The following is an 11,659-nucleotide window of genomic DNA, read 5'->3' as shown; positions in this document are numbered from 1 at the left end:
ATGTTTTTTGTCGCTGGGAAATTCATACTTTTTAAGGAAACAACTCAATGTCAATCATGGCATGGTGGCGTGTATAGAAATTGAGAGATCCCATTGGCTTGGCCATTGCGGGTGTGGCATGCCCTTTTGCCGGTTGTTAGTTATAAGCAATGCTAAGAAAATCATTTTAATTGACTGAGTTGATTCACGGTGGCAGGGTAGATGGGAAAAGGATCGAGGCGTGCCAAGAAATTAAGTTTGGTGTCATTTCGGTTAGTATTTTCAGTGGTAAAAATATTGCAGTGGTTATTTGAAATGACAGATACACCACAGTGATGCAAGCTCGTGCCAACTGGAAATGGCTTGATGTTCTTGAAAATATCCATGTGATGTTGAGATATTTGCATTTATGATCTGTATGGATAACACATATCAAGGGTTACTTTAGTCTTAACTGAACAGAATGGAAGAGGTCGGAAGGGGCCAAGTACTGTAAGTTGAATGCTTTGCTTTATATTGCTGGTGTTTATGCAGTGATATTTTTGGACTATTTGGGCAAACATCGAGATGTCTCCCATAATGCATTGCTGGAAAACAGGCATCTGAAGGTAGTTTGGGTGTGGCGGGAGCCAGTGAGGCGCATTAGTGAAGGCCTGGATATTTGAAGGTAGTTTGGGTGTGGCGGGAGCCAGTGAGGCGCATTAGTGAAGGCCTGGCTATTTGAAGGTAGTTTGGGTGTGGCGGGAGCCAGTGAGGCGCATTAGTGAAGGCCTGGATATTTGAAGGTAGTTTGGGTGTGGCGGGAGCCAGTGAGGCGCATTAGTGAAGGCCTGGATATTTGAAGGTAGTTTGGGTGTGGCTGGAGCCAGTGAGGCGCATTAGTGAAGGCCTGGATATTTGAAGGTAGTTTGGGTGTGGCGAGCGCCAGTGAGGCGCATTAGTGAAGGCCTGGATATTTGAAGGTAGTTTGGGTGTGGCGGGAGCCAGTGTGGCGCATTAGTGAAGGCCTGGATATTTGAAGGTAGTTTGGGTGTGGCGGGAGCCAGTGAGGCGCATTAGTGAAGGCCTGGATATTTGAAGGTAGTTTGGGTGTGGCGGGAGCCAGTGAGGATCATTAGTGAAGGCCTGGATATTTGAAGGTAGTTTGGGTGTGGCTGGAGCCAGTGAGGCGCATTAGTGAAGGCCTGGATATTTGAAGGTAGTTTGGGTGTGGCGGGAGCCAGTGAGGCGCATTAGTGAAGGCCTGGATATTTGAAGGTAGTTTGGGTGTGGCGAGCGCTAGTGAGGCGCATTAGTGAAGGCCTGGATATTTGAAGGTAGTTTGGGTGTGGCGGGAGCCAGTGAGGCGCATTAGTGAAGGCCTGGATATTTGAAGATAGTTTGGGTGTGGCGAGCGCCAGTGAGGCGCATTAGTGAAGGCCTGGATATTTGAAGGTAGTTTGGGTGTGGCGGGAGCCAGTGTGGCGCATTAGTGAAGGCCTGGATATTTGAAGGTAGTTTGGGTGTGGCGGGAGCCAGTGAGGCGCATTAGTGAAGGCCTGGATATTTGAAGGTAGTTTGGGTGTGGCGGGAGCCAGTGAGGATCATTAGTGAAGGCCTGGATATTTGAAGGTAGTTTGGGTGTGGCTGGAGCCAGTGAGGCGCATTAGTGAAGGCCTGGATATTTGAAGGTAGTTTGGGTGTGGCGGGAGCCAGTGAGGCGCATTAGTGAAGGCCTGGATATTTGAAGGTAGTTTGGGTGTGGCGAGCGCTAGTGAGGCGCATTAGTGAAGGCCTGGATATTTGAAGGTAGTTTGGGTGTGGCGGGAGCCAGTGAGGCGCATTAGTGAAGGCCTGGATATTTGAAGGTAGTTTGGGTGTGGCGAGCGCCAGTAAGGTGCATTAGTGAAGGCCTGGATATTTGAAGGTAGTTTGGGTGTGGCGGGAGCCAGTGAGGCGCATTAGTGAAGGCCTGGATATTTGAAGGTAGTTTGGGTGTGGCGAGCGCCAGTGAGGATCATTAGTGAAGGCCTGGATATTTGAAGGTAGTTTGGGTGTGGCTGGAGCCAGTGAGGTCGATTAGTGAAGGCCTGGATATTTGAAGGTAGTTTGGGTGTGGCGGGAGCCAGTGAGGCGCATTAGTGAAGGCCTGGATATTTGGAGGTAGTTTGGGTGTGGCGGGAGCCAGTGAGGCGCATTAGTGAAGGCCTGGATATTTGAAGGTAGTTTGGGTGTGGCGAGCGCCAGTGAGGCGCATTAGTGAAGGCCTGGATATTTGAAGGTAGTTTGGGTGTGGCGGGAGCCAGTGAGGCGCATTAGTGAAGGCCTGGATATTTGAAGGTAGTTTGGGTGTGGCGGGAGCCAGTGAGGCGCATTAGTGAAGGCCTGGATATTTGAAGGTAGTTTGGGTGTGGCGAGCGCCAGTGAGGATCATTAGTGAAGGCCTGGATATTTGAAGGTAGTTTGGGTGTGGCGGGAGCCAGTGAGGCGCATTAGTGAAGGCCTGGATATTTGAAGGTAGTTTGGGTGTGGCTGGAGCCAGTGAGGTCGATTAGTGAAGGCCTGGATATTTGAAGGTAGTTTGGGTGTGGCTGGAGCCAGTGAGGCGCATTAGTGAAGGCCTGGATATTTGAAGGTAGTTTGGGTGTGGCTGGAGCCAGTGAGGTCGATTAGTGAAGGCCTGGATATTTGAAGGTAGTTTGGGTGTGGCGAGCGCCAGTGAGGATCATTAGTGAAGGCCTGGATATTTGAAGGTAGTTTGGGTGTGGCGGGAGCCAGTGAGGCGCATTAGTGAAGGCCTGGATATTTGAAGGTAGTTTGGGTGTGGCGAGCGCCAGTGAGGATCATTAGTGAAGGCCTGGATATTTGAAGGTAGTTTGGGTGTGGCTGGAGCCAGTGAGGTCGATTAGTGAAGGCCTGGATATTTGAAGGTAGTTTGGGTGTGGCGGGAGCCAGTGAGGCGCATTAGTGAAGGCCTGGATATTTGGAGGTAGTTTGGGTGTGGCGGGAGCCAGTGAGGCGCATTAGTGAAGGCCTGGATATTTGAAGGTAGTTTGGGTGTGGCGAGCGCCAGTGAGGCGCATTAGTGAAGGCCTGGATATTTGAAGGTAGTTTGGGTGTGGCGGGAGCCAGTGAGGCGCATTAGTGAAGGCCTGGATATTTGAAGGTAGTTTGGGTGTGGCGGGAGCCAGTGAGGCGCATTAGTGAAGGCCTGGATATTTGAAGGTAGTTTGGGTGTGGCGAGCGCCAGTGAGGATCATTAGTGAAGGCCTGGATATTTGAAGGTAGTTTGGGTGTGGCGGGAGCCAGTGAGGCGCATTAGTGAAGGCCTGGATATTTGAAGGTAGTTTGGGTGTGGCTGGAGCCAGTGAGGTCGATTAGTGAAGGCCTGGATATTTGAAGGTAGTTTGGGTGTGGCTGGAGCCAGTGAGGCGCATTAGTGAAGGCCTGGATATTTGAAGGTAGTTTGGGTGTGGCTGGAGCCAGTGAGGTCGATTAGTGAAGGCCTGGATATTTGAAGGTAGTTTGGGTGTGGCGAGCGCCAGTGAGGATCATTAGTGAAGGCCTGGATATTTGAAGGTAGTTTGGGTGTGGCTGGAGCCAGTGAGGTCGATTAGTGAAGGCCTGGATATTTGAAGGTAGTTTGGGTGTGGCGGGAGCCAGTGAGGCGCATTAGTGAAGGCCTGGATATTTGAAGGTAGTTTGGGTGTGGCGGGAGCCAGTGAGGCGCATTAGTGAAGGCCTGGATATTTGAAGGTAGTTTGGGTGTGGCGAGCGCCAGTGAGGCGCATTAGTGAAGGCCTGGATATTTGAAGGTAGTTTGGGTGTGGCGGGAGCCAGTGTGGCGCATTAGTGAAGGCCTGGATATTTGAAGGTAGTTTGGGTGTGGCGGGAGCCAGTGAGGCGCATTAGTGAAGGCCTGGATATTTGAAGGTAGTTTGGGTGTGGCGGGAGCCAGTGAGGCGCATTAGTGAAGGCCTGGATATTTGAAGGTAGTTTGGGTGTGGCGGGAGCCAGTGAGGCGCATTAGTGAAGGCCTGGATATTTGAAGGTAGTTTGGGTGTGGCGAGCGCCAGTGAGGATCATTAGTGAAGGCCTGGATATTTGAAGGTAGTTTGGGTGTGGCGGGAGCCAGTGAGGCGCATTAGTGAAGGCCTGGATATTTGAAGGTAGTTTGGGTGTGGCTGGAGCCAGTGAGGTCGATTAGTGAAGGCCTGGATATTTGAAGGTAGTTTGGGTGTGGCTGGAGCCAGTGAGGCGCATTAGTGAAGGCCTGGATATTTGAAGGTAGTTTGGGTGTGGCTGGAGCCAGTGAGGTCGATTAGTGAAGGCCTGGATATTTGAAGGTAGTTTGGGTGTGGCGAGCGCCAGTGAGGATCATTAGTGAAGGCCTGGATATTTGAAGGTAGTTTGGGTGTGGCTGGAGCCAGTGAGGTCGATTAGTGAAGGCCTGGATATTTGAAGGTAGTTTGGGTGTGGCGGGAGCCAGTGAGGCGCATTAGTGAAGGCCTGGATATTTGAAGGTAGTTTGGGTGTGGCGGGAGCCAGTGAGGCGCATTAGTGAAGGCCTGGATATTTGAAGGTAGTTTGGGTGTGGCGAGCGCCAGTGAGGCGCATTAGTGAAGGCCTGGATATTTGAAGGTAGTTTGGGTGTGGCGGGAGCCAGTGTGGCGCATTAGTGAAGGCCTGGATATTTGAAGGTAGTTTGGGTGTGGCGGGAGCCAGTGAGGCGCATTAGTGAAGGCCTGGATATTTTAAGGTAGTTTGGGTGTGGCTGGAGCCAGTGAGGCGCATTAGTGAAGGCCTGGATATTTGAAGGTAGTTTGGGTGTGGCGGGAGCCAGTGAGGCGCATTAGTGAAGGCCTGGATATTTGAAGGTAGTTTGGGTGTGGCTGGAGCCAGTGAGGCGCATTAGTGAAGGCCTGGATATTTGAAGGTAGTTTGGGTGTGGCTGGAGCCAGTGAGGCGCATTAGTGAAGGCCTGGATATTTGAAGGTAGTTTGGGTGTGGCGGGAGCCAGTGAGGATCATTAGTGAAGGCCTGGATATTTGAAGGTAGTTTGGGTGTGGCTGGAGCCAGTGAGGTCGATTAGTGAAGGCCTGGATATTTGAAGGTAGTTTGGGTGTGGCGGGAGCCAGTGAGGCACATTAGTGAAGGCCTGGATAGTTGAAGGTAGTTTGGGTGTGGCGAGCGCCAGTAAGGCGCATTAGTGAAGGCCTGGATATTTGAAGGTAGTTTGGGTGTGGCGAGCGCCAGTAAGGTGCATTAGTGAAGGCCTGGATATTTGAAGGTAGTTTGGGTGTGGCGGGAGCCAGTGAGGCGCATTAGTGAAGGCCTGGATATTTGAAGGTAGTTTGGGTGTGGCGAGCGCCAGTAAGGTGCATTAGTGAAGGCCTGGATATTTGAAGGTAGTTTGGGTGTGGCGGGAGCCAGTGAGGCGCATTAGTGAAGGCCTGGATATTTGAAGGTAGTTTGGGTGTGGCGAGCGCCAGTAAGGTGCATTAGTGAAGGCCTGGATATTTGAAGGTAGTTTGGGTGTGGCGGGAGCCAGTGTGGCGCATTAGTGAAGGCCTGGATATTTGAAGGTAGTTTGGGTGTGGCTGGAGCCAGTGAGGTCGATTAGTGAAGGCCTGGATATTTGAAGGTAGTTTGGGTGTGGCGGAAGCCAGTGAGGTGCATTAGTGAAGGTCTGGATTTTTTTGACTCACTTTATGATATTGCAATGTGACATCTTGATGTTTTGCGAGTGTGATAGCGTTACACAAGAGTTTTGGAATGAAGTTTGAGAAATGTTAATGATAGGTGAGCTTAGTGGGTGGCTAATGAATATCTTAAGGACTTTTGGAAAGCAATCTTTTGTCTGCAATCAAATATGGATTGCTGTCCAAATATAATTAAAATAATGTGTTTGGTAGGTGCAAGGGAATGAAGAATATTGGGGTGGGAAATATGACCAGGAAAAGTAAAACTCAAGTCCTTTGAAATTACACATCTGCCACAGAGGTGTGAGTGGATGCACAGCGTATACTCATTATGGGTCATTGGAAATATGCTCGCATTTTGCATCGGGTTAATAAAACGTCTCATTGTCCATTGCGGTGCAAATATCCTGACATGACATTGAGATGTTTCCATATATGCCATGTAAGAAAACCTACATGTAAGGGCGAGTTTAGACTTACAGGGTAATTCATAGAAATTCGCACAAAAGTGGCGCATGCGACTGGCGCACAGCATGCCCGTGCGAATGTCTGCGCCAGCCGCGTGCGCTAAAATCGATTTCTGCGCACAGCGTATTCATGGATTTTCGCATCCAAAACCAGCGGTGGCGCAGCGTGGCGCAGCGACCCTGCAGCAGCGCCAGTTACGCCCCCAAGAACGCCCTCGGGCAAGGAAAAGCCTTCAAAATCCCCAAATAATCGCATAGGGCTGCGCTAACCCTGGACCAGTTCACAGGGCTGGCAAACAGCAAACGCCAAGCGGGGAACGTGTATTTCAGTGGTTCGCGGGAAGTTCCACACTTGATTGTCCTGTGTACGTGTGCATCAGGGGTGCGCAGGAAGTTCCACACGCAAAATCAGCAGGGTACATGTATTTCAGGGGTGCGCGGGAAGTTCCACACGCGATTTCAGCACGGTACGTGTATTTCAGGGGTGCGTGGGAAGTTCCACACGCGATTCCATCAGGGTACGTGTATTTCAGGGGTGCGCGGGAAGTTCCACACGCGATTGGCCCCGTTCGAGCAGGGTATGTGTATTTCAGGGGTGCGCGGGAAGTTCCACACGCAATTTCAGCAGGGTACGTGTAGTTCAGGGGTGCGCGTGAAGTTCCACACGCGATTCCATCAGGGTACGTGTATTTCAGGGGTGCGTGGGAAGTTCCACACGTGATTGGCCCCGTGCGAGCAGGGTACGTGTATTCCAGGGTTGCGAGGGAAGTTCCACACGAGATTTCAGCAGGGTACGTGTATTGCAGGGGTGCGCGGGAAGTTCCACACGCAATTTCAGCAGGGTACGTGTATTTCAGGGGTTCTGGGGAGTACTACACGTGAATTGGCCATGTGGGTCCTCCCAGGTGTTCGCTCTACAACCTCCACAGCCCCTGCAGGCAGCCCACACCACGGGGGACTACCCTGCACCCCTGCTCATGTCCCGCAGGCAGCCCATCCACCATGGGCATGCCCCCCAGCCAACCCACATGTCACCTTGCACTACTGATCAACAATGCATGTCTCCCACCCCCCGACCCCCCAGCAATGCAGGGGCAGCCTCCACCAGCCCCCCACCCATGTCTACCACCACCCCCACCCCCCAGCCACCAGGGGCAGCCTCCACCAGGCCCCCACTCATGTCTCCCACCACCCCCACCCCCCAGCAGTGCAGGGGCAGCCTCCACCAGGCCCCACTCATGTCTCCCACCACCCCCACCCCCCAGCCACCAGGGGCACCCTCCACCAGGCCCCCACTCATGTCTCCCCCCACCCCCACCCCCCAGCCACCAGGGGCAGCCTCCACCAGGCCCCCACTCATGTCTCCCACCACCCCCACCCCCCAGCAGTGCAGGGGCAGCCTCCGCCAGGCCCCCACTCATGTCCAACTCATGTCTCCCACCACCCTCACCCCCCAGCCACCAGGGGCAGCCTCCACCAGGCCCCCACTCATGTCTCCCACCACCCCCACCCCCCAGCCACCAGGGGCAGCCTCCACCAGGCCCCCACTCATGTCTCCCACCACCCCCACCCCCCAGCAGTGCAGGGGCAGCCTCCACCAGGCCCCCACTCATGTCTCCCATCACCCCCACCCCCCAGCCACCAGGGGTAGCCTCCACCAGGCCCCCACTCATGTCTCCCACCACCCCCACCCCCCAGCAGTGCAGGGGCAGCCTCCACCAGGCCCCCACTGATGTCCCCTATTACCCCCACCCCCCTGCAGTGCAGGGGAAGCCTCCACCAGGCCCCCACTCATGTCTACCACCACCCCCACCCCCCAGCAGTGCAGGGGCAGCCTCCACCAGGCCCCCACTCATGTCTACCACCACCCCCACCCCCCAGCCACCAGGGGCAGCCTCCACCAGGCCCCCACTCATGTCTCCCACCACCCCCACCCCCCAGCAGTGCAGGGGCAGCCTCCACCAGGCCCCCACTCATGTCCCCTATTACCCCCACCCCCTGCAGTGCAGGGGCAGCCTCCACCAGGCCCCCACTCATGTCTCCCACCACCCCCACCCCCCAGCCACCAGGGGCAGCCTCCACCAGGCCTCCACTCATATCTCCCCCCACCCCCACCCCCCGGCCACCAGGGGCAGCCTCCACCAGGCCCCCACTCATGTCTCCCAACACCCCCACCCCCCAGCAGTGCAGGGGCAGCCTCCGCCAGGCCCCCACTCATGTCCAACTCATGTCTCCCACCACTCTCACCCCCCAGCCACCAGGGGCAGCCTCCACCAGGCCCCCACTCATGTCTCCCACCACCCCCACCCCCCAGCCACCAGGGGCAGCCTCCACTAGGCCCCCACTCATGTCTCCCACCACCCCCACCCCCCAGCAGTGCAGGGGCAGCCTCCACCAGGCCCCAACTCATGTCTCCCATCACCCACACCCCCCAGCCACCAGGGGTAGCCTCCACCAGGCCCCCACTCATGTCTCCCACCACCCCCACCCCCCAGCAGTGCAGGGGCAGCTTCCACCAAGCCCCCACTGATGTCCCCTATTACCCCCCCCCCCCTGCAGTGCAGGGGAAGCCTCCACCAGGCCCCCACTCATGTCTACCACCACCCCCACCCCCCAGCCACCAGGGGCAGCCTCTGCCAGGCCCCTACTCATGTCCCTTATTACCCCCACCCCCCCGCAGCGCAGGGGCAGCCTCCACCAGGCCCCCACTCATGTCTACCACCAGCCCCACCCCCCAGCCACCAGGGGCAGCCTCCACCAGGCCCCCACTCATGTCTCCCACCACCCCCACCCCCCAGCCACCAGGGGCAGCCTCCACCAGGCCCCCACTCATGTCTCCCACCACCCCCACCCCCCAGCAGTGCAGGGGCAGCCTCCACCAGGCCCCCACTCATGTCTCCCATCACCCCCACCCCCCAGCCACCAGGGGTAGCCTCCACCAGGCCCCCACTCATGTCTCCCACCACCCCCACCCCTCAGCAGTGCAGGGGCAGCGTCCACCAGGCCCCCACTGATGTCCCCTATTACCCCCACCCCCCTGCAGTGCAGGGGAAGCCTCCACCAGGCCCCCACTCATGTCTACCACCACCCCCACCCCCCAGCAGTGCAGGGGCAGCCTCCACCAGGCCCCCACTCATGTCTACCACCACCCCCACCCCCCAGCCACCAGGGGCAGCCTCCACCAGGCCCCCACTCATTTCTCCCACCACCCCCACCCCCCAGCAGTGCAGGGGCAGCCTCCACCAGGCCCCCACTCATGTCCCCTATTACCCCCACCCCCTGCAGTGCAGGGGCAGCCTCCACCAGGCCCCCACTCATGTCTCCCACCACCCCCACCCCCCAGCCACCAGGGGCAGCCTCCACCAGGCCCCCACTCATGTCTCCCCCCACCCCCACCCCCCAGCCACCAGGGGCAGCCTCCACCAGGCCCCCACTCATGTCTCCCACCACCCCCACCCCCCAGCCACCAGGGGCAGCCTCCACCAGGCCCCCACTCATGTCTCCCACCACCCCCACCCCCCAGCAGTGCAGGGGCAGCCTCCACCAGGCCCCCACTCATGTCCAACTCATGTCTCCCACCACTCTCACCCCCCAGCCACCAGGGGCAGCCTCCACCAGGCCCCCACTCATGTCTCCCACCACCCCCACCCCCCAGCCACCAGGGGCAGCCTCCACCAGGCCCCCACTCATGTCTCCCACCACCCCCACCCCCCAGCAGTGCAGGGGCAGCCTCCACCAGGCCCCCACTCATGTCTCCCATCACCCACACCCCCCAGCCACCAGGGGTAGCCTCCACCAGGCCCCCACTCATGTCTCCCACCACCACCACCCCCCAGCAGTGCAGGGGCAGCTTCCACCAAGCCCCCACTGATGTCTCCTATTACCCCCACCCCCCCCCCGCAGTGCAGGGGAAGCCTCCACCAGGCCCCCACTCATGTCTACCACCACCCCCACCCCCCAGCCACCAGGGGCAGCCTCCGCCAGGCCCCTACTCATGTCCCTTATTACCCCCACCCCCCCGCAGTGCAGGGGCAGCCTCCACCAGGCCCCCACTCATGTCTACCACCAGCCCCACCCCCCAGCCACCAGGGGCAGCCTCCACCAGGCCCCCACTCATGTCCCCTATTACCCCCACCCCCCCTGCAGTGCAGGGGCAGCCTCCACCAGGCCCCCACTCATGTCTACCACCACCCCCACCCCCCAGCCACCAGGGGCAGCCTCCAACAGGCCCCCACTCATGTCTCCCACCCCCCAGCCACCAGGGGCAGCCTCCACCAGGCCCCCACTCATGTCTCCCACCACCCCCACCCCCCAGCCACCAGGGGCAGCCTCCACCAGGCCCCCACTCATGTCCAACTCATGTCTCCCACCACCCTCACCCCCCAGCCACCAGTGGCAGCCTCCACCAGGCCCCCACTCATGTCTCCCCACCGTCCCCACCCCCCAGCAGTGCAGGGGCAGCCTCAACCAGGCCCCCACTCATGTCTCCCACCATCCCCACCCCCCAGCAGTGCAGGGGCAGCCTCCACCAGGCCCCCACTCATGTCTCCCACCACACCCACCCCCCAGCCACCAGGGGCAGCCTCCACCAGGCCCCCACTCATGTCTCCCACCACCCTCACCCCCCAGCAGTGCAGGGGCAGCCTCCACCAGGCCCCCACTCATGTCTCCCACCACTCCCACCCCCCAGCCACCAGGGGCAGCCTCCACCAGGCCCCCACTCATGTCCCCCACCACCCCCACCCCCCAGCAGTGCAGGGGCAGCTGCCACCAGGCCCCCACTCATGTCTACCACCACCCCCACCCCCCAGCTACCAGGGGCAGCCTCCACCAGGCCCCCACTCATGTCCCCTATTAGCCCCACCCGCAGCAGTGCAGGGGCAGCCTCCACCAGGCCCCCACTCATGTCCCCTATTACCCCCACCCCCCAGCAGTGCAGGGGCAGCCTCCACCAGGCCCCCACTCATGTCTCCCACCACCCCCATCCCACAGCCACCAGGGGCAGCCTCCACCAGGCCGCCACTCATGTCTCCCACCACCCCCACCCCCCAGCAGTGCAGGGACATCCTCCACCAGGCTCTCACTCATGTCCCCTATTACCCCCACCCCTGCAGTGCAGGGGCAGCCTCCACCAGGTCCCCACTCATGTCTACCACCACCCCCACCCCCCAGCCACCAGGGGCAGCCTCCACAAGGCCCCCACTCATGTCTACCACCACCCCTACCCCCCAGCCACCAGGGGCAGCCTCCACCAGGCCCCCACTCATGTCCCCTATTACCCCCACCCCCCGCAGTGCAGGGGCAGCCTCCACCAGGCCCCCACTCATGTCTCCCACCACCCCCACCCCCCTGGCCACCAGGGGCAGCCTCCACCAGGCCCCCACTCATGTCTCCCACCACCCCCACCCCACAGCCACCAGGGGCAGCCTCCACCAGGCCCCCACTCATGTCTCCCACCACCCCCACCCCCCAGCAGTGCAGGGGCAGCCTCCACCAGGCCCCCACTCATGTCCCCTGTTACCCCCACCCCGC

The sequence above is a fragment of the Ambystoma mexicanum genome, chromosome 5p, assembly GCF_040938575.1.
Source record: "Ambystoma mexicanum isolate Mex_15411 chromosome 5p, UKY_AmexF1_1, whole genome shotgun sequence".
In the NCBI taxonomy this organism is placed as follows: domain Eukaryota; kingdom Metazoa; phylum Chordata; class Amphibia; order Caudata; family Ambystomatidae; genus Ambystoma; species Ambystoma mexicanum.
Note: the sequence above shows the minus strand (reverse complement) of the source record.